Raw genomic sequence first — 26,346 nt, forward strand, 5'->3', positions numbered from 1 at the left:
CAATATCTTGTCTTCCCCTTCACCCTCTGAATGGCACATACACAATCCATGTCTCAACTGTCTCAAGGCTTAAAAATCCTTCTTTACCCTGTCTTCTCCCTTTCATCGACACTGATTGAATTGGATTTAATAGGTTACATCAATAAGGGATCATAGCTTTCACCTAGATTCACCTGGTCAGTCGATGACATGAAAAGAGCAGGTGTCCAAGCAGTTCCTAATGTTTTGTACACTCAACTAGAATTATGGTCTATACCATTGAAGAAAAAAGTCATGTATTACTTCCCAAAGGCCTCTTACCCAGTACAGCATAGAACTATGTATACGTGTAGCAGTAGAGGTTGCTGAGGGGAGGACGGCTCATAAAAATGTCTGGAACGGAGCGAATGGAATGACATCAAACCATGTGTTTGATGTATTTGATACCATTCCACTCATTCCACTCCAGCCATTACCACGAGCCCGTCCTCCCCAATTAAGGTGTGACCAACCTCCCTTGACATGTAGCTCATTAAAGGGGAAATCTGCAGTGACAACAGTACAACAGCAAAACAGTCAATGGGTATACTGTATATTATTAATTTAAACATTCAACAATGGATGTACTAATCACAGATTGCTGCTTTAAACATTTTGGAAAGACGGCTTTTCTAAAGCATTAGGGGATTTCTCACACAAAATCTGGGGCCCAGAGAGAGGGAAAGTTTGGATCAGTATAAGGCACGGTAAAAAGATAAGATATCTGGGCACCCCTGTTGTGTCTTGAACACTATACTGTAATAGAGCGGAACAACTAAAGGCACTTCCTGATTACTTCGCCTAAATTCTCTTTTTGGTTATCCTTGACATCTCAATAAAATGTAATTGGATGAAGTGACTGAGAAATAATGTACTTTGCACAAAGCAATCTACGGGCTTGCAGATACCTTCCACGAGGATTAATGTTATTATTACAGTTCAGCCGCCACACAATCAACAACGGAGAATTGACTGCTCTCCTTCGTTCCGACCGCAATACCAGCCAGATATATTTCCAAACGCCAAACATCCATTTTTGTTAAGAGGCTAGATAATTAGGATTCTGAGTGGGACAATCATGCTAGACCTCTGCCACCTTGCTTCCCTGAAGAATAACAACAAAGTTAACAGCAAGCCATTCCTTACCCGCTGTTATTATCATTGGTTTCAATCCATTTTACACCATTAGGTATCACCTAAATCAATGCATATTGGATATTTCATTATCCGAACAATCCAACATTGACTCTTGTATAGACCACCAGAGTGACTGTTGCTTGATTCCAGATCTATAACTGTCCAAGCAGTGGAGCCCACATATTTAGCCTTTTTAAATGCTACTGTTCAAAGGGTAAACTACCTAAGGTCAATGTAAAGAGCACCACATGGGTGCAGCATAAGCACAGGCAAACTAGGCACAGATTTTTCCCACAGGGCCACCATACGATAAATCAAATGCTAACCCTTTATTTTTAGCACAATATGTTTGTGTGAGTCAGATTGTGACCCATAGACGCTATTAAAGCTAATGAACCAGAGCCATATATCCTTATCTCATCACAAAACTCTCTCTAGAACATTAGAATGAAGACAGTGGAGTTTCACAGCTGAAGCAGAATGTATAAAAGGTATAATTTACCATTTAAATACAGTGGGAAACCAGTCTTAATTACTATCACGGATTACTCCTAAACCAGTCAAATGACAGGTAGTGTTGACTGAGATAAGAAAGTCTCTCCACTCTCAAATTATCAGGCCCATCAAGATAGGATAGCAATTTCCAGGCTCTCATTTTATTAGCCATGCATATCAATGCTCCATTAATCAAATTCCACACCGACCCCAAAACCCCCTACACCTACCCAGTTCATTTTAATGGCACTATCTTAAGAGGTTCTACTTCCCAGTTGAGTGACCTGATAGATAGATTCCCATTGGAGGGACTAAATAGATAGATTCCCATTGGAGGGACTAGATAGATAGATTCCCATTGGAGGGACTATATAGACAGATTCCCATTGGAGGGACTAGATAGATAGATTCCCATTGGAGGGACTAGATAGATAGATTCCCATTGGAGGGATTAGCTTGATAGATAGATAGATAGATAGATAGATAGATAGATAGATAGATAGATAGATAGATAGATAGATAGATAGATAGATAGATAGATAGATAGATAGATAGATAGATAGATAGATAGATAGATAGATAGATAGATAGATAGATAGATAGATAGATAGATTTATTGATTGATTACCGGTCAAAAGTTTTAGAACACCTACTCATTATGCTGAGCACTTGTCGGCTGCTTTTCCTTCACTCTGCAGTCCGATTCATCTCGAACTATCTCAATTTGGTTGAGGAAAGGGGATTGTGGAGGCCAGGTCTTTCAATGTAGCACTCCAATATTTTACATTTTATTTCACCTTTATTTAACCAGGTAAGCTAGTTGAGAACAAGTTCTCATTTACAACTGCGACCTGGCCAAGATAAAGCAAAGCAGTGTGACACAAACAACAACACAGAATTACCCATGGAATAAACAAGCGTACAGTCAATAACACAATAGAGAAGAAAATAAAGTCTATATGCAGTGTGTGCAAATGGCATGAGGAGGTGAGGCAATAAATAGGCCATAGTAGCGAAGTAATTACAATTTAGCAGATTAACACTGGAGTGATAGATGAGCAGATGATGATGTGCAAGTAGTGACACTGGTGTGCAAAAGAGCAGAACATTTAATAAAAACAATATGGGGATGAGATAGGTAGATTGGGTGGGCTATTTACAGATGGACTATGTTCAGCTGCAGCGATCGGTTAGCTGCTCAGATAGCTGATGTTTAAAGTTAGTGAGGGAAATATAAGTCTCCAGCTTCAGCGATTTTTGCAATTCGTTCCAGTCACTGGCAGCAGAAAACTGGAAGGAAAGGCGGCCAAATTAGGCTTTGGGGATGACCAGTGAGATATAACTGCTGGAGCGCGTGCTACGTGTGCGTGTTGTTATCGTGACCAGTGAGCTGAGATAAGGCACTCTCCTTCTTGGTAAAATAGCCCTTACACAGCCTGGAGGTGTGATGGGTCATTGTCCTGTTGAAAACTAGGTGCAAACTAGATGGGATACTGTACTGTTGCATAATGCTGTGGTAGCCATGTTGGTTAAGTGTGCCTTGAATTCTAAATAAATCACAGAAAGTGTCACCAGCAAAGCACCACCTCACCATAACACCTCCTCCTCCATGCTTTAAGGAGAGAAATACAAATGCGGAGATCATCCGTTCACCCAGACCGTGTCTTTGTGAGACACGGTCTGGGTGAACGGATGATCTCCGCATTTGTGGTTGGAACAAAAAAATCTCCAATTTGGACTCCAGACCAAAGGACAAACTTCCACTGGTCTAATGTCCATTGCTCATGTTTCTTGTCGCAAGCAAGTCTCTTCTAATTGGTGTCCTTTAGTAGTGGTTTCTTTGAATCAATTTGAACACGAAGGCCTGATTCACACAGTCTCCTCTGAACAGTTGATTTTGAGATGTGTCTGTTACTTGAACTCTGAAGTATTTATTTGGGCTGCAATTTCTGAGGCTGGTAACTCTAATGAACTTATCCCCTGCAGCAGAGGAAACTCTGGGTCTTCCATTCCTGTGGCGATCCACATGAGAGCCAGTTTCATCATAGCGCTTGATGGTTTTTGGGACGGCACTTGAAGAAACTTTGACATTTTCCGTATTGACTTACCTTCACGTCTTAAAGTAATGATGGACTGTCCTTTCTCTTTGCTTATTTGAGCTGTTCTTGCCATAATATGGACTTGTTATTTTACCAAATAGGGATATCTTCTGTATACCCCCCTACCTTGTCACAACACAACTGACTGGCTCAAACACATTAAGGAAAGTGTCAGGGATTTCCTCCTCTTCTTCCGAAGAGGAGAGGCGAAAAGGATCAGAGGACCAATATGCGGCATGGTAAGTGTCCATGGTTCTTTTAATACGTAAATGTACACATGAACACTACAAAACAATAAACATGGAAAACCTAAACAGTCCTATCTGGTGCAGAGACAGAGACAGGAACAATCACCCACAAACACACAGTGAAACCCAGGCTAGCTAAGTATGATTCTCAATCAGAGACAACTAATGACACCTGCCTCTGATTGAGAACCATACTAGGCCGAAACATAGAAATACCCCAAAACATAGAAAAACAAACATAGACTGCCCACCCAACTCACGCCCTGACCATACTAAATAAATACAAAACAAAGGAAATAAAGGTCAGAACGTGACAGTACCCCCCCCCAAAGGCGCAGGACGCGGACCCCACTTCACCATTGTCTTAGTCCGCTTTATTGTCCGCCTCCGTGGCTTTCTAACCATGGCCACCCTTCTCAATGACCCCACTGGACAGAGGGGCAGCTCGGGACAGAGGGGCAGCTCGGGACAGAGGGCCGGAAGCTCTGGACAGAGGGGCAGAAGCTCTGGACAGAGGGGCAGAAGCTCTGGACAGAGGGGCAGAAGCTCGGGACAGAGGGGCAGCTCGGGACAGAGGGGCAGGGGCTCTGGCGCCTCTGGGCTGAGGGGCTCTGGCGCCTCAGACTCCGGCAGCAGCGCCGGACAGGCGGGAGACTCCGGCAGCAGCGCCGGACAGGCGGGAGACTCCGGCAGCAGCGCCGGACAGGCGGTAGACTCCGGCAGCAGCGCCGGACAGGCGGGAGACTCCGGCAGCAGCGCCGGACAGGCGGGAGACTCCGGCAGCAGCGCCGGACAGGCGGGAGACTCCGGCAGCAGCGCCGGACAGACAGGACCACCTGCAGGGAGGAGACAGAGAGTGTGGGGTTGCCACAGGAACCACCAGGCTGGGGAGACCTTCAGGAGGCTTGGTGTTAGGAGGAGGCACCTGAAGGACCGGGCTGTGGGGGAGCACTGGAGCTCTGGTGCGCAACCTTGGCACCACTTCCCCAGGCTGGACAACTACTCTAGCCCGGACCCTCCAGAGTGCAGGCACAGGTTGAACCGGGCTGTGGGTAAGTACGGGAGATCTAGTGCTTACTACACGCACCTCTCCCTTAGGCTCCATTCTCACATTTGCCCGGCACGAGCGGAGCGCAGGCAGAGGACGCACTGCACCCTCCCAGCGCCCCGGAGACACAGCACGCAGAGCCGGCGCAGGATACCCTGGACCAAAACTGCGTACCGGCGACCAGACCCGCTGAGCAGGCACCATACACCCTGGCTCGATGCCCACACTCGCATGGCACTTTCGGGGGGCTGCCCTATAGCGCACCGGGCTATGGGCACGTACTGGCGACACCGTGCGCTTGACCGCATAACACGGTGCCTGACCAGTAATGCGCTGCTTATAATAAGCACGAGGAGTGAGCTCAGGTCTGCTACCTGGCTTAGTACCACACCTCGTCTGCCCCTCTCGTACCTGTCGCACTGCCGTGCTGCCTCCTCATATCGCCGCAGTTCAGCTTTCGCTGCCTCCAGCTCTGCTTTCGGCCGGTGATATTCCCCAGCCTGTGCCCAGGGTCCCTCTCCGTTCAGTATCTCCTCCCATGTCCAGGAGTCCTGTGATGCTGGCCGCTGTTGTTGCTGCTGCTGCTGTCTTCGCTGTCTTTTACCACGGCGCTTGGTCCTTGGTTGGTGGGTGATTCTGTCACGGTCTTCCTCCTCTTCATCTGAAGAGGAGAGGCGAGAAGGATCAGAGTACCAATATGCGGCGTGGTATGTGTTCATAGTGAATTTTAATAAAGAGAACACTGAACACTATACAAAAGAGTAACAAAAAAACAATGAACCAAATACGACCGTGAAGCTACAAATGACACCTGTGCTGACACAAGCCACTAACATAGACAATCACCCCACTCACGCCCTGACCATACTAAATAATGACAAAACAAAGGAAATAAAGGTCAGAATGTGACAAAAAGAAATTCCACAAATTAACTTTTAGGAGGCCACACCTGTTAATTGAAATGCATTCCAGGTGACTACCCCATGAAGCTGGTTGAGAGAATGCCAAGAATGTGCAAAGCTGTCATCAAGGCAAAGGGTTGCTATTTGAAGAATCTCTAATATAAAATATATTTGGATTTGTTTAACACTTTTCTGGTTACTACATGATTCCATATGTGTTTCTTCATTGTTTTGATGTCTTCACTATTATTCTACAATGTAGAAAATAGTGAAAATAAAGAAAAACATGAAATGAGTAGGTGTGTCCAAACCTTTGACCAGTAGTGTAGATGCAGACAGAAACAGCTCTGCATGAATAAGTCCAAATAAAAGTATAAGACTTTTTTGGGAGAAAATGTACTCAATACAGTAATATTAACTATGTTTGTGTGTTTTGGATGGAACTCTTTGAATAGATTTCTTCAGATGAATATTGTAAACCTCATTGAGTTTTCATCAGTTATTTTTCCTTTTGCCACTACCAGCGTGAGTCAACAATTACTTTTTGAAACTGAACGATGAAACGGCACAAGATGAAGATTGACAGAATGTAAATTGCTCAACAGTTTTCCATCATCGGTGACTGTAAAAAATGGTTGGGGGGGGTGCTTTGGTGGGAAAACCCCTGAATACTATCCTTCTCATTTGTTACATGGCTGAGAAGCATGACAGTGTGATTGATTGCTACTTTTGTTAAACAAAGCAATTAAGTCAGAAGCTACATCTCAGAGGCTACATCTCCAATGGTACCCTATACCCTATGTAGTGCACTACTTTTGACCAGGGTATAAGTCAAAAGTAGTGCACTAAATAAGGGATATGGTGCCATTTGGGATGCAGCCAGAGAGTAGTTGTTGTTGTGATGAGGGAATCTGTGGTGTCTTAAAGAGCGATTGCCCATAAAAATCTACTTCTGGTTTTGAAAATGGCCTGTGTGGCATCAATTTGAGTCAGAAGCATTTCTTCTAGTGTCAAAATTGACTGCAAGCAATAAACAGGATAATTCCTGTCATAAAGTCAGTCTTGTCCAAAACAGAAATTTGCGAGACGATAGGAAAAAAATTATGGCTGTGGGCCATAACATGCCCACAGCTGGCAGCACCCAAGTAAAGATGATCAATTCGGAGCACAGCTGCATACCACCTGATCATAATGCCCATAGTCAATTTGGTTTAACATACTGTACGATATCCATATGAGGCTAGTTATGGACCATCAAAATATGGGATATTATTTTAAAATGTTATAGCTTTAAATTTTAATTTCTAAATTGTAGAAATTCATATATAAATATTGAAAGCATTTAATGAGAAAACTAAAACATGTGCAACATTAAAATATTGTCCTATTTAAATTGTGTAATTTATTGAAGGTCCCTAACTAGCCCCAAAGATAGGCTATCCAAAGTCAAACTAATTTTGCCACAGTCGCACACCAGCCAGCTGAAGCTAATTGGCTAAATTATTTTTCTAACTCTTCCCACCTGCGAACACACACAAGAGACATCCACATCAATCCACACCCCGAAACCAACTCACGATGTAATTCAGTCATGGCCGCTAGCATTTCTTAATGAACCAAATCTAAGACGAGGCCAAATCAGGAAGTGCAGTCACCCTTTAAATTACACTAACCAATGGAGAAAGACCTGAAATACATTACTAATTAAAATGGATGATTTAAGGATGAGAAGCATGAGTGCTTTCACACTATAGTAATATTCAAATGAGAGGAGTATGCAATGATCAAAATCTACAGAGGGATGAAGGCAGTCTTTTTGGATGAACAGTATCTTTATAATCGAAGATACAGAAATCGTGCTGCAAATGAAAGCCATTGGCCAGGTCATCGGACCTGTTGCCGTGATACAGTGTTTGAAGCCACAAAGCAAAGCGGTCTATTGTGAAAGACATTCATGACTCAATAACAGCTAATTCATTCAATTAGGTTCATAAATATGTACAGTGCCTTCTGAAAGTATTCACAATCTTGACTTTTTCCACATTTTGTTGTGTTACATCCTGAAATTAAAATCAATTAAATTAAGCTTTTTTTGTCACTGGCCTCCACATAATAGCCCATCATGTCAATGTAGATTTTTTTCCCCTTTTTAACAAATTAATAAAAAATGGAAAGATGAGATGTTTTAAGTCAATAAGAATTCCACTCCTATGTTATGGCAAGCCTAAATAAGTTCAGGAGTTAAAATGTGTTTAACAAGTCACATAATAAGTTGCATGGACTCAATCTGTGTGCAATAATAGTGTTTAACATAATTTTTTCATCTCCGTACCTCACATATACAATTATCTGTAAGGTCCCTCTTTCGAGTAGGGAATTTCAACCATATAAACCAGGGAGGTTTTTCAATGCCTCACAAAAATCTATTGGTAGATTGGTAAAATAAAATAAAAAGCATACATTGAATATCCCTTTGAGCATGGTGAAGTTATGAATTACACTTTGGATGGTACAGTGACTTCGGAAAGTAATCAGACCCATTGACTTTTTCCACATTTTGTTGCGTCACATCCTTATTCTAAAATGGATTAAGTAAAAAAATCCTTAGCAATCTACACACAATTCCCCATAATGACAATGCGAAAACAGGCCCAGCCAGAGCCTGGACTTGAACCCAATCGAACATCTCTGGAGAGACCTGAAAATAGCTGTGCAGCAAAGCTCCCTATCCAACCTGACAGAGCTTGAGAGGATCTGCAGAGAGGAAAGGTGGGAAAACTCCCCAAATACCGGTGTGCCAGGCTTGTAGCATCCTACCCAATAAGACTCGAGGCAGTAATCGCTGCCGAAGGTGCTTCAACAAAGTACAGAGTAAAGGGTCTGAATACTTATGTAAATGTGATATTTCAGTTTTTCTTAAATAAATTAGCAAACATTTCTAAAAACCTGTTTTTGCTTTGTCATTATGGGGTATTGTGTGTAGATGTAATCACTTTTGGAATAAGGCTGTAAGCTAGCAAAATTTGGTAAAGGTCAAGGGGTCTGAATACTTTCCGAAGGCACTATAAATCAATAAACCCAGTCACTACAAAGATACAGGGATCCTTCCTAACTCAGTTGCCGGAGAGGAAGGAAGTCGCTCAGTAATTTCATCATGAGGACAATGGTGACCTAAAACAGTTACAGTTATAAGAGAAAACTGAGGATGGATGAGCAACATTGTAGTTACTCCACAATTACTAACCTAATTGACAGAGTGAAAAGAAGGAAGCCTGTACAAAGTAAAAATATTCCAAAACATGCATCCTGTTTGCAACACTGCACTAAATTAATACTGCAAATAACATGGCAAAGCAATTCACTGTTTGTCCTCAATACAGTGTTATGTTATGTTTGGGGCAAATCCAATACAACACATGTCTGAGTACCACACTCCGTATTTTCAAACATGGTGGAGGCTGTATCATGTCATGAGTATGCTTGTAATCGTTAAGGACTGGGGAGTTATTCAGGTTTAAAAATAAATGGAATGGAGCTAAGCACAGGCAAACTCCTAGAGGAAAATCTGGTTCAGTCTGCTTTCCACCAGACAGAGCGTGGTATCATTTCTTTTGGGACATGTATATCCACATCACCATCAGACCATTTTATTGGTAAACTACATAGTAATGTAAAATTATTTGACATAATATTTAATGATTTGGTTGTAATCCGGAGAGGTTCTAAATATTTTTTCTATCTTCTATCAGGGGTATGAATACTTTTTGAAGGCACTGTATTAATGAGTCGCTGGCTCTACTGGGTCTCAACGGCTGTGGAGTCTAAATAGAACTTTAAGGTGTTGACTGACTGCTGCAAGGTCATGGCCAAATTCCTTCTCACCAGATGATCAGTTGTCGAAGCTCGTACATTCGTCGGAAGATCAAACATCTCTTAACCAAACTGGACAGATATTTTCTTGGACCGACCTCTCTTGTCCCTTCCTCTCCTACAAACCACTTCATGGGATCAAAGTGCAGCTAAATAATTGACCAGGCGAATTAAAGAATCGAGTAGTGAACAGCAGCTTTCGAATTGTATCAATTCCGCCTTTCTACTTTTATTAACGACAACCTCCACACAGGGCACGTAACTAGAGTATACAGACAGTTGGAAGTCCCCTTAATCAGGAGAAGACAACCAACCTAATAAGGTCTTGTTTGCCTCAGAATCAACTCCTGTGACAGGACCACATTGATCAAGCCTACACCTTACAACATGCCATTTTACTCAACAAATAACGTAGTATGTCTGTATGCAAAGTACAAAAGACATGCCCGCCACCCCACTATCTTTTGACTTAACCAGAGTGGATAATATCAATTGTCTCAGCCAATGATGGCTAGCGGGAAGGTTCCTGTCCGTGGCTAAACCAACTAGGCTCGTAATTTAATAATTGTATTGTCATTTACAGATAGCATACACGTTTGTTATTAAGTCACATTGAAAGTTCACATGTTCCAGAAGGCATTTCTGCCAAAAAAACACATTTTGATAAAGAATTCATTCCAATGCCACTCCAGTGAAGTAGAGACGTGAGACGTTCCCTGAAACGAGTCACATATACAGTACTGTACATCAACTCGACGACATACATGAACCAATGCACCGGTCATGGCTTTGCAATCGAGGCAATAGAGTTAAGCTGACAAGCCTGGTTTTCAAATTGTCAAATTGTTTCCACCTCATAAATTACCTGCACAATACTATGAAGAAGTTCAGCTACAATGAGAAGAATGTTACACTGTGTAATGAAGTTAGACGGTGTAATGATGTTAGACGGTGTATTGATGTTAGACGGTGTAATGATGTTAGACGGTGTATTGATGTTACACTGTGTAATGAAGTTAGACGGTGTAATGATGTCAGACGGTGTAATTAGACGGTGTAATGATGTTACACTGTGTAATGAAGTTAGACGGTGTAATGATGTTAGACGGTGTAATTAGACGGTGTAATGATGTTAGACGGTGTAATGATGTTAGACGGTGTAATGATGTTAGATGGTGTAATGATGTTAGATGGTGTAATGATGGTAGACGGTGTAATGATGTTAGACAGTGTAATGATGCTAGACGGTGTAATGATGTCAGACTGTGTATTGATATCAGAATGTGTATTGATGTCAGACGGTGTAATGATGTTAGACGGTGTAATGATGTTAGACGGTGTAATGATGTTAGACGGTGTAATGATGTTAGATGGTGTAATGATGTTAGACGGTGTAATGATGTCAGACTGTGTAATGATGGTAGACGGTGTAATGATGTTAGACGGTGTAATGATGTTAGATGGTGTAATGATGTTAGACAGTGTAATGATGTTAGACAGTGTAATGATGTTAGACGGTGTAATGATGTTAGACGGTGTAATGATGTTAGACGGTGTAATGATGTTAGATGGTGTAATGATGTTAGATGGTGTAATGATGGTAGACGGTGTAATGATGTTAGAGGGTGTAATGATGTTAGACGGTGTAATTAGACGGTGTAATGATGTTACACTGTGTAATGAAGTTAGACGGTGTAATGATGTTAGACGGTGTAATTAGACGGTGTAATGATGTTACACTGTGTAATGAAGTTAGACGGTGTAATGATGTTAGACGGTGTAATTAGACGGTGTAATGATGTTAGACGGTGTAATGATGTTAGACGGTGTAATGATGTTAGATGGTGTAATGATGTTAGATGGTGTAATGATGGTAGACGGTGTAATGATGTTAGACGGTGTAATGATGTCAGACTGTGTAATGATGTTAGACAGTGTAATGATGCTAGACTGTGTATTGATGTCAGACGGTGTAATGATGGTAGACGGTGTAATGATGGTAGACGGTGTAATTATTTCAGAAGGTGTAATGATGTCAGACTGTGTAATGATGTTAGACAGTGTATTGATGTTAGACGGTGTAATGATGTTAGACGGTGTAATGATGTTAGACGGTGTAATGATGTTAGACGGTGTAATGATGTTAGATGGTGTAATGATGTCAGACTGTGTATTGATGTCAGACGGTGTAATGATGTTAGACGGTGTAATGATGTTAGACGGTGTAATGATGTTAGATGGTGTAATGATGTTAGACGGTGTAATGATGTCAGACTGTGTAATGATGGTAGACGGTGTAATGATGGTAGACGGTGTAATTATTTCAGACGGTGTAATGATGTCAGACTGTGTAATGATGTTAGACAGTGTATTGATGTTAGACGGTGTAATGATGTTAGACGGTGTAATGATGTCAGACGGTGTAATGATGTTAGACAGTGTAATGATGGTAGACGGTGTAATGATGTTAGACGGTGTAATGATGTTAGACAGTGTATTGATGTTAGACGGTGTAATGATGTTAGACGGTGTAATGATGTTAGACAGTGTATTGATGGTAGACGGTGTAATGATGTTAGACGGTGTAATGATGTTAGATGGTGTAATGATGTTAGACAGTGTATTGATGTTAGACGGTGTAATGATGTTAGACGGTGTAATGATGTCAGACGGTGTAATGATGTTAGACGGTGTAATGATGTTAGACAGTGTAATGATGTTAGACGGTGTAATGATGTTAGATGGTGTAATGATGTTAGACAGTGTAATGATGTTAGATGGTGTAATGATGGTAGACGGTGTAATGATGTTAGACGGTGTAATGATGTTAGACGGTGTAATGATGTTAGACAGTATAATGATGGTAGACGGTGTAATGATGTTAGACAGTGTAATGATGTTAGACAGTGTAATGATGGTAGACGGTGTAATGATGTTAGACGGTGTAATAGATACAGTAGGCTACCATGATGGAGTGATTTCTTCAGGCATACATTGTTTGAGCCAACTTTTATGATATACAGACAACATTTTGATTGTGCATTACTACAGATTTTGTTACACTCTCTTACGGCTTGGTTGCCAGAGACGAGATCCAGTTGTTAAGTCTTTTTGTTTTGTATCTATGGACGTGACCCAGTCATTCGTTTCAAATGTTCTGTTGCCATTTTAGCTGGCAACATTCCTATTCCTAGCTTGCTAGCTAACCAACTACGGCTAACTTACAGTCAAGCAGTGCAGCCAGAATAAGTAGCTGCATTTGCATTTGTTTAAGCCGTTTTCTAGTGACATTTATTTGGATACATTCCTAACAATGAGCTAATGATGCACTATTAAACCTGGCACAGAAAGTGTGCTCTCTTGTTAGGACACTGTTGTTCAGAGGAGCTGAACAACAACACAATTGCTTCAAACTGAAGCTGGAAAGACTGCAAACTAGCTGCATTTAATTTTGTTTGACCTGTTTTCTATTGACATTTCTTTGTATTTATCCATAACAATTATGCTCGTTAATGATTTCGACAGGCTGAGAAAAGTTCCCTGCCTGTCTGTCTCAACCGGACTCCTGACCCCCACACGTTCATTACTATAGGACAGCTGGAGATCAAATTTTAATATTGAAGCCATGTTGCAAATGTCAGAGAGACAGACTGCAAGGTTTATACAAATCTCTGCTATTGAAAACCAATTGCTAGTCTAAAATAAATGGGAGATAATGTCTAGATGCTTTTTACAGTGGAGATCAAATTTACAAATTGTCTGGCTGGGCTGATGAGACAGTGGATTGCGCAGTGAGATGGAACAGAGTAAATAGGCATTTCAACATCATAGCTTTAGCCGTGGTAACTTGTGGAATAGATACTGGCTGGAATGCAGTTTTAATCAGTCAGCGTCCACGATTAGACCCCCCGTTGTATAAACGATAGTAATATGTGATACTGTATAAACCTCATGTTGCTTAATGCATTCGATAAAGATAAACACTGGATTGATTTTTAGTCTACGTCTCTATATGAGAGGTGAACGTCATTACAATGCTGCCTAGGTGATATCTTTAGACACATCACCTTCAAAGCCTGCTTTAAGCGTGTGAAGACAAAAACTGAAAACCCTATTCTACGATCGAGTGGAAGACATCTGGTAGGACATTATAAACCTGTGCAGCAATCCCAGGGATTACTAAAGAGAAAGAACATGACAGTACACAAACCTTGTTAGCTTCCCTTGCCTGAAGGTATTGATTTCATTATCCTCTGGGTTCTCCCACTTCTCAAACAGCACTGATGGAGCTCTCGTATTAAGTGATGTAAAAATGGTTTAATAAGGAAACTTAATGAAGGCTCCCCTTTGGGGTTTTCAAGCTAACATCGCTTAATGAAACAACCAGGGTCAGAGATTCCATTGAGACCCGACAATAAGAGCCAATAAAGATGACAAACGGCGAGGGGCAAGAACAGGAAACGCAATACTCCTTTGAACGAATACAGAGTTGAATAGTTCATGCTCTATTGTGAATTGACTTGCGTTTTTTTCATGCAAAACTTGTTTATGTATAGCGTATGGACATCTATTGTAATTTTTCCCCCTTCCGTTTCATTAACTCAGAACATTTTAAGAAAAGTTACTGAACAATTTTCTGAATGGGTCTGAATACAACTCACCAATTAAGTTAAGGCAAAAAAAAACATTTTACTTTAAGAAAGTGCTGAGGGCCTATCCAGGATAGGAAATTAACTGTATTTATGCTGGTAATTGGAATTTCCTATTGACTTTAGTGAAGTAGTGGGAGGGAGAGATTATAGGCTTAGCTAGTTTCCAAACCTTTCCCAAAGCAGAGAGATTATGATGCAAGTAATCAGTCTTGTCTGAAATGGAGAGAAAAAATCACCATGTTTACGTCCCATTTTTACATTCTTGTGTTAGTAAACAGAACCAAATATCACCGACATGAAAAGGTTCTTAGAATAGCAATATCTAGAATTGGAAAAATATTCATCTTTAACTTACAATATGTGGATACTATGCAATTTAGTTAAAAATTCATATAAGACATCACAGCACAGGTGAAAAATATATGTCACAGTGTAAATCAAAAGAGGATGGTCTACAGAGATAGGAGGGATAGGCAAAGAGTAGCTGAGGCGTGGGATGATCATGATCGGTAGTAGTTATTTCTGAAAACACTACATAGATGTCTGAGTACTATCTACGGAACACGTAACATGTATTATCAAAAATACAATATCTTTGTTATCTAACTACTGTGTGTAAAAATGTAATTTACTGTATTTAGTTTAGTTAAGTAGGATCCCTATTAGATACTGCACATGCAGCAGCTACTCTTCCTGGGGTCCATACAAAGCATACAAATACATGACAAAGTACAGAATAGTTATAACACAAGAACAACACAAGATATTACATTAAATTCAAAATAAAAAAATAAGAGTTATTTATTGGAAAGACACCAAGAGACAACAAAAATACTATTTACACACAATTCATATGTTAATATTTGTATATACAGTACAGTTAAACTAGATCCTTACAAAGAGGAAAAGCTTTGATACAATACTTTTTCAAATCTGTTTTTTTCAAGCTAAACTTGCTTTTTGCCTGAGTATCCTCTGGTGGCAGAGCATTCCACAAAGACATGGCTCTATACATAACTGAGCTATGCATTAAATCTGTTTTTTTCAAGCTAAACTTGCTTTTTGCCTGAGTATCCTCTGGTGGCAGAGCATTCCACAAAGACATGGCTCTATACATAACTGAGCTATGCATTAAATCTGTTTTTTTCAAGCTAAACTTGCTTTTTGCCTGAGTATCCTCTGGTGGCAGAGCATTCCACAAAGACATGGCTCTATACATAACTGAGCTATGCGTTAAATCTGGTTTTGTTTTGGGTACAGTGAAGAAACCCATAGTGGCGAGTCTGGTGGGGTATGTATGTCTGTTTGAACTGTATGCAAATAGATTATACAAGTGGTTTGGCAATTTCAGACTAGAATGGAAGTAGTACATTTTCTCCTCAACCTTCAACCATGAAGGTGTATCTGTGTGGGCAGTTAGACCTTGCAAGGCATGGTGCTTTGTTTTGAGCCAGCTGCAGCTTTGTTCGGTCTTTGCTGCGCCTGACCATATTACCGCACAGTAAATCAAGATGGGACAAGATCAGAGCCTGAACAACTAGTACAGTTGATCTTTGTGTCAAAATACGCAGAACAGCTTTGTCAATATGACTTGACCATGATCACTGACCATCCAATGTTACTCCTGGGAGTTCCGCTTCTTCAACTCATTCAATGGTCACACCCTTTATGTACTACTCCAGTTGAGGTTTAGATCTAAGAGAATGCTTTGAACCAAATACAATGCTTTTGTTTTAAATGTTCTTAAGACCAGTTTATTCTTAATTACCCATTCTGACACTGTAACTTGCTAAGAGTGTCAGTGAGCTCACTGGCTGTAGGTGCTGATGAGTAGAGTATGCAATCATCAACATGCACAGTCAATTTAGCTTCTTCTAGACAAGTGGCAAATCATTTGTTAAAATATAGAAGTGTAACAGCCCAAGGCAAATACCCTGAGGGACAGCGCACTGTACATATCTGATGTTAGAGAAGCTTCCATTGAAGAATACTCTCTGGGTTATATTGGATAAATAACTCTCCAACCATGTGATGGCAGGTGATGTAAAGCCATAGCAAGTGAGAATCTTCAATATCAGATTATGATCAATAATATCAAAGGCTGCAATGAAATCGAACAATACATCTCCAACTATCATCTTATTATCCATTTAATTTAGCCAATCATCAGTCATCTGAGTAAGTGCAGTGCTAGTTGAGTGCCCTTCCCTATATGCATGCCGAAAGTCAGTAGTTAACTTGTTCTTTGTTCAAACACAATTTTCTCCTACAGTTTACTATGAACAGGCAGCAAACTCATTGGTCAGCTGTTAGAGCCAGGAAATGGGTGTTTTACTATTGTTAGATAGTGGAATTACTTTAGCTTCCTGCCACGCCACTGAACACACACACTACTTATGGCTTTGGTTAAAGACATGGCAAATAAGTGTGGAAATACAGTCTTCTACCGCAGCTTATCATTATTGATGGATAACAATTGTTTTTCCACCTCTTCCACATAAACCTGACTAAATTCAAAACATCAATCCATCACTTTCATTATCAATACACAAATATGATGCTTTACTGTTCAATATTGTCATTTCACTTCTCAGATTGTCCACTTTACTAGTGAAATAGTAATTGAAATGATTGGCTATATCAAAAGGTTTTGTTGTAAACGACACATCAACTTCAACGAACGATGGAGATTAATTCGATTTTCTGCTCAAAAAGGTACTCGAAAGTCTTTTTCAATTGGTTTTTATGTCATTTATCTTGATTTGGTAATTTAATTTCTTATTTTATTTGTTAAAGTTCAGTAAAAAATGTCTCAGTTGACATTATGTCAACCAATTAGCTGAGCAGACTGAATTGTTTGCCACCTTTTTTGAATTATTAATTTGAACCATACAATTATTCAATTCATCATCGATCCAGGGGGCTCCAGGTCACTACCTCATGAAGCTGGTTGAGAGAATGCCAAGAGTGTGCAAAGGTGTCTTTAAGGCAAAGGGTGGCTATTTTGAAGATTCTAAAATCTAAAATATACAGTACTTTGATTTGTTGAACACTTTTTTGGTTACTACATGATTCCATATGTATTATTTCATAGTGTTGATGTCTTCACTATTTTCTACAATGTAGAACATAGTACAAATAAATAAAAACCTTTGAATGAGTAGGTGTGTCCAAACTTTTGACTGGCACTGTATATATACATAATTGTACATACAGTATGATATATTTCAAATATCAATATCTATAATTGTACATTGATGCTGAGTAACAGTGAAATGTAATACTGGACACAACCATGTTTTGTTGCTGCTCCATTTGAATTGAAAATGTCTCTTCCTGAAAACAAATAATTAATACCAGGAGAGGTTATAAGCTGACCGTTTAGGACACAATGAGTGACAGTGACAGTGACACTAACTTGATGAACTTTGTCTGTGCTTTGTTACAGAACATTCTGCTAGGTCTGCCCGTCATGGTTATCACTTGTCGGAAGAGAGAAAACTCCAGAGCCGGAATCTACTGTGTATTTGTATCTATGGTGGTTGTAATTCAAAAAATGGTTGTGTGGATAGATGTGGTTTAGTGTATCCAATGAAAATGTCCACGACATGTTAATCTTTGAGTACTCAGGGACACGATATGAAGCAGCATTGGAGGTGTGTTAGCCATAAGTCCTCTACACCACAGTTTCAGACAGTCTACAATATGTGAATGTGCTGTGCAGGCCAAGTAACCACTTTAGGGCCCCTGTATAACAAGTTTGGCACAATGGTTGTGATACAACAGAAAATTTTTCTGCACGTAATTAAATACGCATGTGTTGTAGAGACATTGGACAATGGTGGTGTAAACATTTTTGTTCAGAAAAACTCAGTTCTATTACAAAAACATCAGTTGTATCAGAATGATTGTGCTAAATGAGTCGTAAATCAGTTGTACAACTTGAGGTCTCTTGGTGTTGGTTGACCTGTATCAGAAGCTCATAAAATATTGCTGATTGATATTAATGGTGAAAAGAGCTGGTCAGACTCACAAATGTCAATACACTGCTGGAGAACGCTATGACCTGAGCACCCTTTCTTGTATAATTAGCCTATTAATTATTCTGTTGTGGGTTAGGTTGAATCTACGTGCATGTTATGGTTCAGGATGAATCTATGTGCATTGTATTTAGGCATAGGGAAAGTACAGAAGATACCTGTCTCTGAGGGCAAGAACAATTCCATAAAGGTTGCATAGAAACCACCTGCCTGGTTTAGGGGTTGAGGTACTGTCCAACTGTTCAGTTTCTGTGGGAAGCAAAATGATGGCTTTCAACGTGGTAGTTGGAGAGTGGAATCAGAACAACAGGATGCAGATAGAGGAATCGCATCTCAAGAAGGGAGATCAGAGCCAGACAGCCATCTGGCCCAGGCTGGGTCAACCTACTGAGACATTTATTTTCCTGTAGATAAGACTGACTATGTCACTATGCTATTTAGTTAGATGAATACATCTAGTTTGAGCTTTTCTCTTTTTTCTGTCCATCTGGGTCTGTATCTGAGTACTGTACCTAGTAAGACATACTGCAGATGGAGCTCTGATGTTTTCTGCTTTCATCACTCAACCACAACCTTTAGAAGACAACCAGGGTTTGTTCTCAAGCCAATGACTCAGGCTTGGCTACATGTCTAGCATACAATGCCCATTTAAGGAGAGTATTGTGAACTCTGTAGCATAGAAAGTATCAGTCCGAATAAAACATGTGCAGATGTCAACAGTCATTGTAATCAGATTCATTTTCTTGATAATATATATATTTCAAAGCCACAAAGCACTTTACTTCCCCTCAAGACCAGATTTAGAAGAAAAAAACCTCCCAGGGTCAAAGACAAAAGACAGAGGTTTGTCCTCAAAGTCATTAATGACCAACGTGCATGACTGGGACCTCCCTCCCTCCCTGAGCGCACTTCGCCAAGGGTTTGTCTGGAATCAAAAGCTATTACAGCTGCACAGCCTCTGTGGCTGGCGAGACTAAGGATAAGTGACAAGGTTACCCCGGGGACAGTTGACAATAGAGGACAGAGAGCGGGGCAGGAGAGAGAGAGGGTGGGAGGGCCAAAGGGATGTTACCCTGTGAATGAAACTGACTGAGAACTATTCTCCTTTTTTGGTCTCCGTAGTCCACTATGCAAGAGAGATAATGGCTAAATTGAACTGCTATCCATGGCACGTACTGTATGTACTCCAGAGACTGGTTGTTCCCCACAGGATTAGGTATTAGAAGAGGGGTAAATGAGAGGCAGGTTCAGCTCATTAAATTTAAACCTGAATATTTGACCAAGCCCCTAAATTGCACTGCTCTAATAATTTGTAGCCTCTCAAAAAAAATCTATATAAACGTAATGTATTGAGCATCATTTTATATTACTCAAGGGTATGTCTAGATTGAAGTAGGCCTATGTGTATGTCCGTCTGAAATCCAATAGCAAGAAAGCTCTTATTTGATTTCAGATGGTGTAACGTGCAGACAGAATATTCCCCAGAACATTGCTGAGCACCAAATAGAACATATTTCCCTCCTTAACTTGGATATTTGCTAGTAACTGAAGAGGCATTTGTTATTGAGCCGAGGTGTGGAATGTATTGATGTGTTTGGCAAACTGTTTTCTATTCTGGTTATTACAATGCGGTTGACTTGGGACATAACATATTCAGGGGGTTGTAAACATACAGTTTTTGTTCATTATATAACCTGCTGTAACAACATTATAATGTACTCTCTAAAACAATTACCATGTGCCTCGTCACATAACAGTATGTCAACATGTACACAAACACATGGACAGACACAATCAAACACACACACACACACACACACACACACACACACACACACTCACATACACTCACTATGTGTATGCCTGGTGTGCCTGCTCTCAGGGATATGCCTGCAGAGGTGGAGTGAGCTGATTATCCCTGTCATAGGAAAGCAGCCTCAACACTTTCTTACCTCTTCCATTACTGTACTATAGCTCTGCAGCTGTGCCTGGGTTACACCTGGGCACATACAGTAGAGTACAGCACTGTACCTACCTGCCTGGGCCCGTATTGACCCATTCACGTCCTTGTACTATATTTAGTACACTATTAACATGCGCCACAGAACAAATTCTGTTTGGTGTAAATGCATGAAGTGTGGTATCAACATAGCTAGTACTAATGTGTAGACAGGACACATGGCTATTTTAACATTGTCATTATCTATCATACTTGCAGTGTCAATCAAAGTTGGGATTTTGAGAAAATGTGAAAAAGTCCTTAAAATGACTTCAGCATATGTATTTTGAAATACAATTCAGAATGAAATTGTTTAAAACCTTATAGTATTGTTATTTGACCTGTTCTAAGCCAAATATATGATTAAACTCATTGACGTTTGTAAACCTACAACCGTTTCGGTATCATACTACAGTATATTTAAGAAATAATGCATGAGGGGCCCATATACCACGGCTAAGGGCTGTTCTTAACCACGACACGGAGTGCCTGGATACAGCCCTTAGCCGTGGTATATTGGCCATATACCACTATCCCCCGAGGTGCCATATTGCTATTTTAAACTGGTTACCAATGTAATTAGAGTAGTAAAAAGGAATGTTTTGTCATACCTGTGATATATGGTCTGTTATAAACCGGGTCGTTTGAATACTGGATGCTGATTGGCTAAAACAGCATTTAGCCGTGTGTATGTCAGACTGTATACCATGACTATGACTTTTTGCCTTTTCGCCTTGATATCAATTCACAACGAGCAACAATGTGTTTGTCTGCGTGATTAAAAAGTTGAGGAAATAAGGGTCCTGCCCACCATGCAGCGAACACCATCAAACAATCCAAGGCTCTGGACTCTGAAACACCTGAGGGTTTGGTGAACAAAGTGTGGTTTGATTTTCAACTTCATTTTGTGGCAAAGGTGGAACAATGTTCCCAGAGATCTGCAAAATACCTGGTACATTGCATATTTACACAAACCACTGCGTCTGAACCATCATGATCCAGAAACTGTCAGATGCCGGACTAGAGGCATGAGAAATAATGTCTGTCAGTGGACATAGATCCGAAAACCTCTCTTTAAAGTTACTGGAGGCCAAATCTGGAAGCGGTGGAGCACTGTTCTATCTGACAACACAGCAGCTACCAGTTTCCATTTCCAGCTGCATGGAGCCAACAAATGACAACATGGGCAAGCAAACAACCAATGATAACATGGGCAAGCAAACAACCAACGATAACATGGGCAAGCAAACAACCAACGATAACATGGGCAAGCAAACAACCAACGATAACATGGGAAAACTTTTTCATTCGTGCACAATAAATGGCAACATTCAGATCAACATGAATAAATAATTGCCGTGTGTCAGTCACTGTTGAAGTGGTAATAATGCTCGCTTTTTGCATACATTTAATCTAAGTTTGCTAGCTAGCCTGTGGTTATGTTGCATAGCAACCAGTCTAGCAACATGACTTTTGTCCGGACTACTTTTTCTGGCGGAATGTATTTGTTGTGAATTTATTTATTAAAGCAACATTTTCAATTTAGGTGTGTCATTCCTAGCCTTTCTGTGTTGGGAAACCGATTATAAAAGCAACAAGGCACCTTGGGGTTTAGTGGTATATTGTCACGTCCTGACCTTAGTTCTTTTTTTATGTCTCTCTTTTAAGTTGGTGAGTTGGGGTGGGCATTCTATGTTTTGTTCTATGTTTGTATTTCTATGTGTTTGGCCTGGTATGGTTCCCAATCAGAGGCAGCTGTCAATCGTTGTCTCTGATTGAGAACCATACTTAGGCAGCCTGGTTTCGCCCTTGAGGTGTGGGTAGTTGTTTTCTGTTTCGTATCTGTACCCGACAGAACTGTTTCGGTTTCGTTCGTTCACGTTGTTGTTATTGCATTTTTCAATGTTCTATTAAAATAATTATGAACCCGTACCACGCTGCACCTTGGTCCTCTCCTCCTTCCACCAACGACAACCGTTACAGAACTACCCACCAAAAAAGGACCAAGCACCGTGGTAACCTGGAGCAGAGGGTTCTGGACTCCTGGACATGGGAGGAGATTTTTGATGGTAAGGGACCCTGGGCACAGGCTGCGGAATATTGCTGCCCCAGAGAAGAGCTGGAGGCAGCTAAAGCCGAGCGGCGGCGATATGAGGAGTTAGCACGGCAGTGCAACAGGGACGAGAGGCAGCCCACAAAATTTCTTAGGGGGAAGCACACGGGGAGTGTGGCTAAGTCAGGTGGGAGACCTGAGCCAACTCCCCATGCTTACCGTGGGGAGAGATTGACCGGGCAGGCACCGTGTTATGCGGTGAGGCGCAGGGTGTCCCCAGTGCGCACGCATAGCCCGGTGCACTACATCGCAGCTCCTCGTATCGGCCGGGCTAGAGTGGGCATCGAGCCAGGAGGAATGAAGCCGGCTCAGCGCATCTGGTCTCCAGCGCATCTCCTCGGCCTGGGTTATATGGCACCAGCCCTACGCATGGTGTCCCCGGTTCACCAGCACAGCCCAGTGCGGTCTGTTCCACCCCGCCGCACTTGCCGGGCTACAGCGGGTATCCAGCCAGGACAGGTTGTGCAGGCTCGATGCTCGAGACCTCCAGTGCGCCTCCACAGTCCGGTCCATCCTGTGCCTCATCCACGCACCAGGCTGTGTCTCCGTCTACTCCCTCCAGGCTCTCCCTCCTGTCCAGCGCTTCCAGAGCCTCCCTCCTGTCTGGAGCCGCCCGTCAGTCAGGAGCCGCCAGAGCCACCCGTCAGTCAGGAGCTGCCAGAGCCGCCTGTCAGTCAGGATCTGCGAGAGCCGCCCGTCAGTCAGGAGCTGCCAGAGTCGCCCTTCACTCCGACGCTGCCCGAGCCGCCCGTCAGTCAGGAGCTGCCAGAGCCGCCCGTCAGTCAGGAGCTGCCAGAGCCGCCCGTCAGTCAGGAGCTGCCAGAGCCGCCCGTCAGTCAGGAGAGCCGCCCTTCACTCCGGCGCTTCCAGAGTTGCCCTTCACCTTGGTCCGGTCATTTCCCTGACGACGTTCGAGACAGTTTTGATGCCTTCCCTATTATTCTACAATGTAGAAAATAGTAAAAATAAAGAAACTCCAGAATGAGTAGGTGTGTCCAAACTTTTGACTGGTACTGTATATAAAAACAATATCTAAAGAAACTGACACACACTCTCTCTTTCACACACACAAACACATTATCTTTCACACACACACACACACACCCCTAGAGTATGTGCAGTATAAGCAAATCCAATGCAAATCAATGGAGACTGAACAGTGAGTCATTCTACTGGATTTTCCTTATATATAAACAGTATCTAAAGAAATCCACAGACTCACACACACACAACTGGAGTATATATTTTTAATATCTCCTTGTCCCAGTCTGTAATCACAACATGTTTCAAACTGACCACCATTGTCTCTGTTCCTAAGAGCTCCAAGGTAACTTGCCTAAATTAATATCACCCTGTAGCACTCATATCTGCAATGATGAAGTGCTTTGAAAGGCTGGTCATGACACACATCCTCACCATCATCCCAGACACACTATAACCACTCCAATTCGAATATCGCCCCAACAGATCCACAGATCACACTCAATTGCACTTCACACTGCTCTCTCCTACCTGGACAAGATTGGAAATAACTACATGAGAAGGCTGTTCATAGAATACAGCTCAGCGTTCAACACCAGTCCCCTCCAAGCTCATCACCAAGCTAGGGACCCTGGGACAGAACCCCTACCTCTGCATCTGGACCTGCTGATGTGATGGCCCCATGTGGTAAGGGTAGACAACAACACCTCTACTACTGTTAAAGCAATTCTAAATTCCTCTGTATTATTTCCCAATCAGAATTCATTACTCTGTCAATGCATTCGAAGGGCTTGTAAGACCCTATATTTTTATAAGAATAGACAGAGCCCCAGTCTTAAAAGTCAGGTAACAGCATTTAATTCAAGAGAGTACTCGTACATACACATTTTTCCACAGGTTACAAACTGAAAATGACGTCAGCATTTTCTAAATGTTCTATCTCTTCATGACACTAGTAGAGAGGCCCTATAGTTCTCAAGCCTTCCCTCCTCGCCTGAAGCCAAGGTCAGTCATTGTAAATCAGCATTCTAGACAGTCTGGAGATAGTTCATTCATTTGTACAAAGGAACAGACCGTCATTGTTACTAAACTCCTGACTATATTATATACAATTGGGAATGGGATCAAGAGAGAAAATTCATACATGTACAGTACATAATAGCATTTGGACTAGTCAGTCCTGATTGAAATGTATACATAATTAGTCATCATTGATATAAATTCCCTTAACATATCCACCCTTTGATTAAATATTATACCTTCAAACACACATTGTAGATATATTGTAATATTGAAAGGCCCATTTCTATTTTATTAGAGATATTTCTTGTCATCAAAACATCACCTAAACATAACCCAACACTTGCATTCGCCATAACTGTTTCTCAGGCCTACATCAGAATCATAACTCTTCTTATCAGGATTTTCGTTACAATCTTCATTAAAAAACAGTCTAATATTGAGATGGGATACAACCTAGCCTCCCTAAACATCAAATGGTCTCATCAAATATAAATTCCCCACAAATAAAAGATCCAGATTCATCCACTTGTTCTGTAGACATGCATTCAGTCCTCCACGGGTCAGAACCTGGAATCGGCCCATACCGCACCATCTATTGTCATAGGTTTCTCCAGAGTCCTGGAAATAAGGCCTCATACACAGGGAATTAGACAACAGCCCCCTAAAACTAAAACAGTCACACAGGTGAATGTAGCCCATAACACAGTGATCATAACATTTTTCCAAACGTACTATCAAACCCAATTAGTCAGAGAAGTATCCACCCCAGAGTTTTCTGCCAAACCGTGAGCCAGGGTGGTCAAACCAGCTGAGGCTTCGGGCACTGATTTGTCCGGAGCTGTGTTATTTGGGATGTAAGCACAAACATGGTCCTGTTAATCACGCATACTTCTCCCTTTTCAGCCATTAACATATCTAATGCAATTCTATTCTGCCAAGCCATCCAGCTGGTTGCTTCAGTCTGTTCTGCAAAACCTTTAATAGCATCTCTGGTATAATTGTTAAAGCGCTGTTGATTATCATAAATATAATTAATCCAGTCCACGTTCTTATTGAGAGTAGACCCCCCGGAAATGCTTAACTCTAATCCTGCTAGGATCTGATTTCTTGCTTTGACTCATCTGGCACCCCCCTTGGAACCCCAATGTTATCAATGTATACTTAGTCTATAAGAGACCCGGATGGAATAGCCCTTTTCTCCCATTTGGCTACACTTCATGTCTTGCTGTTGAATGAGTGTGAAAGGCATTACAATGGAGCATAATCCTGTCCAATCTGTTGGTAAAACCTCGCCCTGACATCATTTCCCAAGAGTACTGTACCGGGCCAAATGGTAATAATCTCCTCCGGTCACTGTAAAGGGAGGAACCTGGGGATTTAAATAGTGCAAATCAATACAACTGTCATTATCTGGCATTCCTGCTTTCGTGAACAGCTTTACCATACTGGCCTAACCTCCTCTACCCGAAACCGTACTAGGGTGTCGACCAAGACCTGGTCATATCCATACCACAACCCTAGATCCTCCTTAATTTCTGTTTAAAGGGTTAAGCGTATCTTTATGCAATACATCCCTCTCTCCTGATTACAATCAAAAACTCTCATCTTCACTCTACTCTACCTTCTTCCATACTGGGTGAGTGGATTCATATAGCCCTCTCTCTCCAAATGAGCTATGACCTGTGTCCACGATCCATATGGGAACCTGCACCGATACATGT

This window comes from Oncorhynchus tshawytscha, linkage group LG07 (genome assembly GCF_018296145.1).
Source record: "Oncorhynchus tshawytscha isolate Ot180627B linkage group LG07, Otsh_v2.0, whole genome shotgun sequence".
NCBI classification, from domain to species: Eukaryota; Metazoa; Chordata; class Actinopteri; order Salmoniformes; family Salmonidae; genus Oncorhynchus; species Oncorhynchus tshawytscha.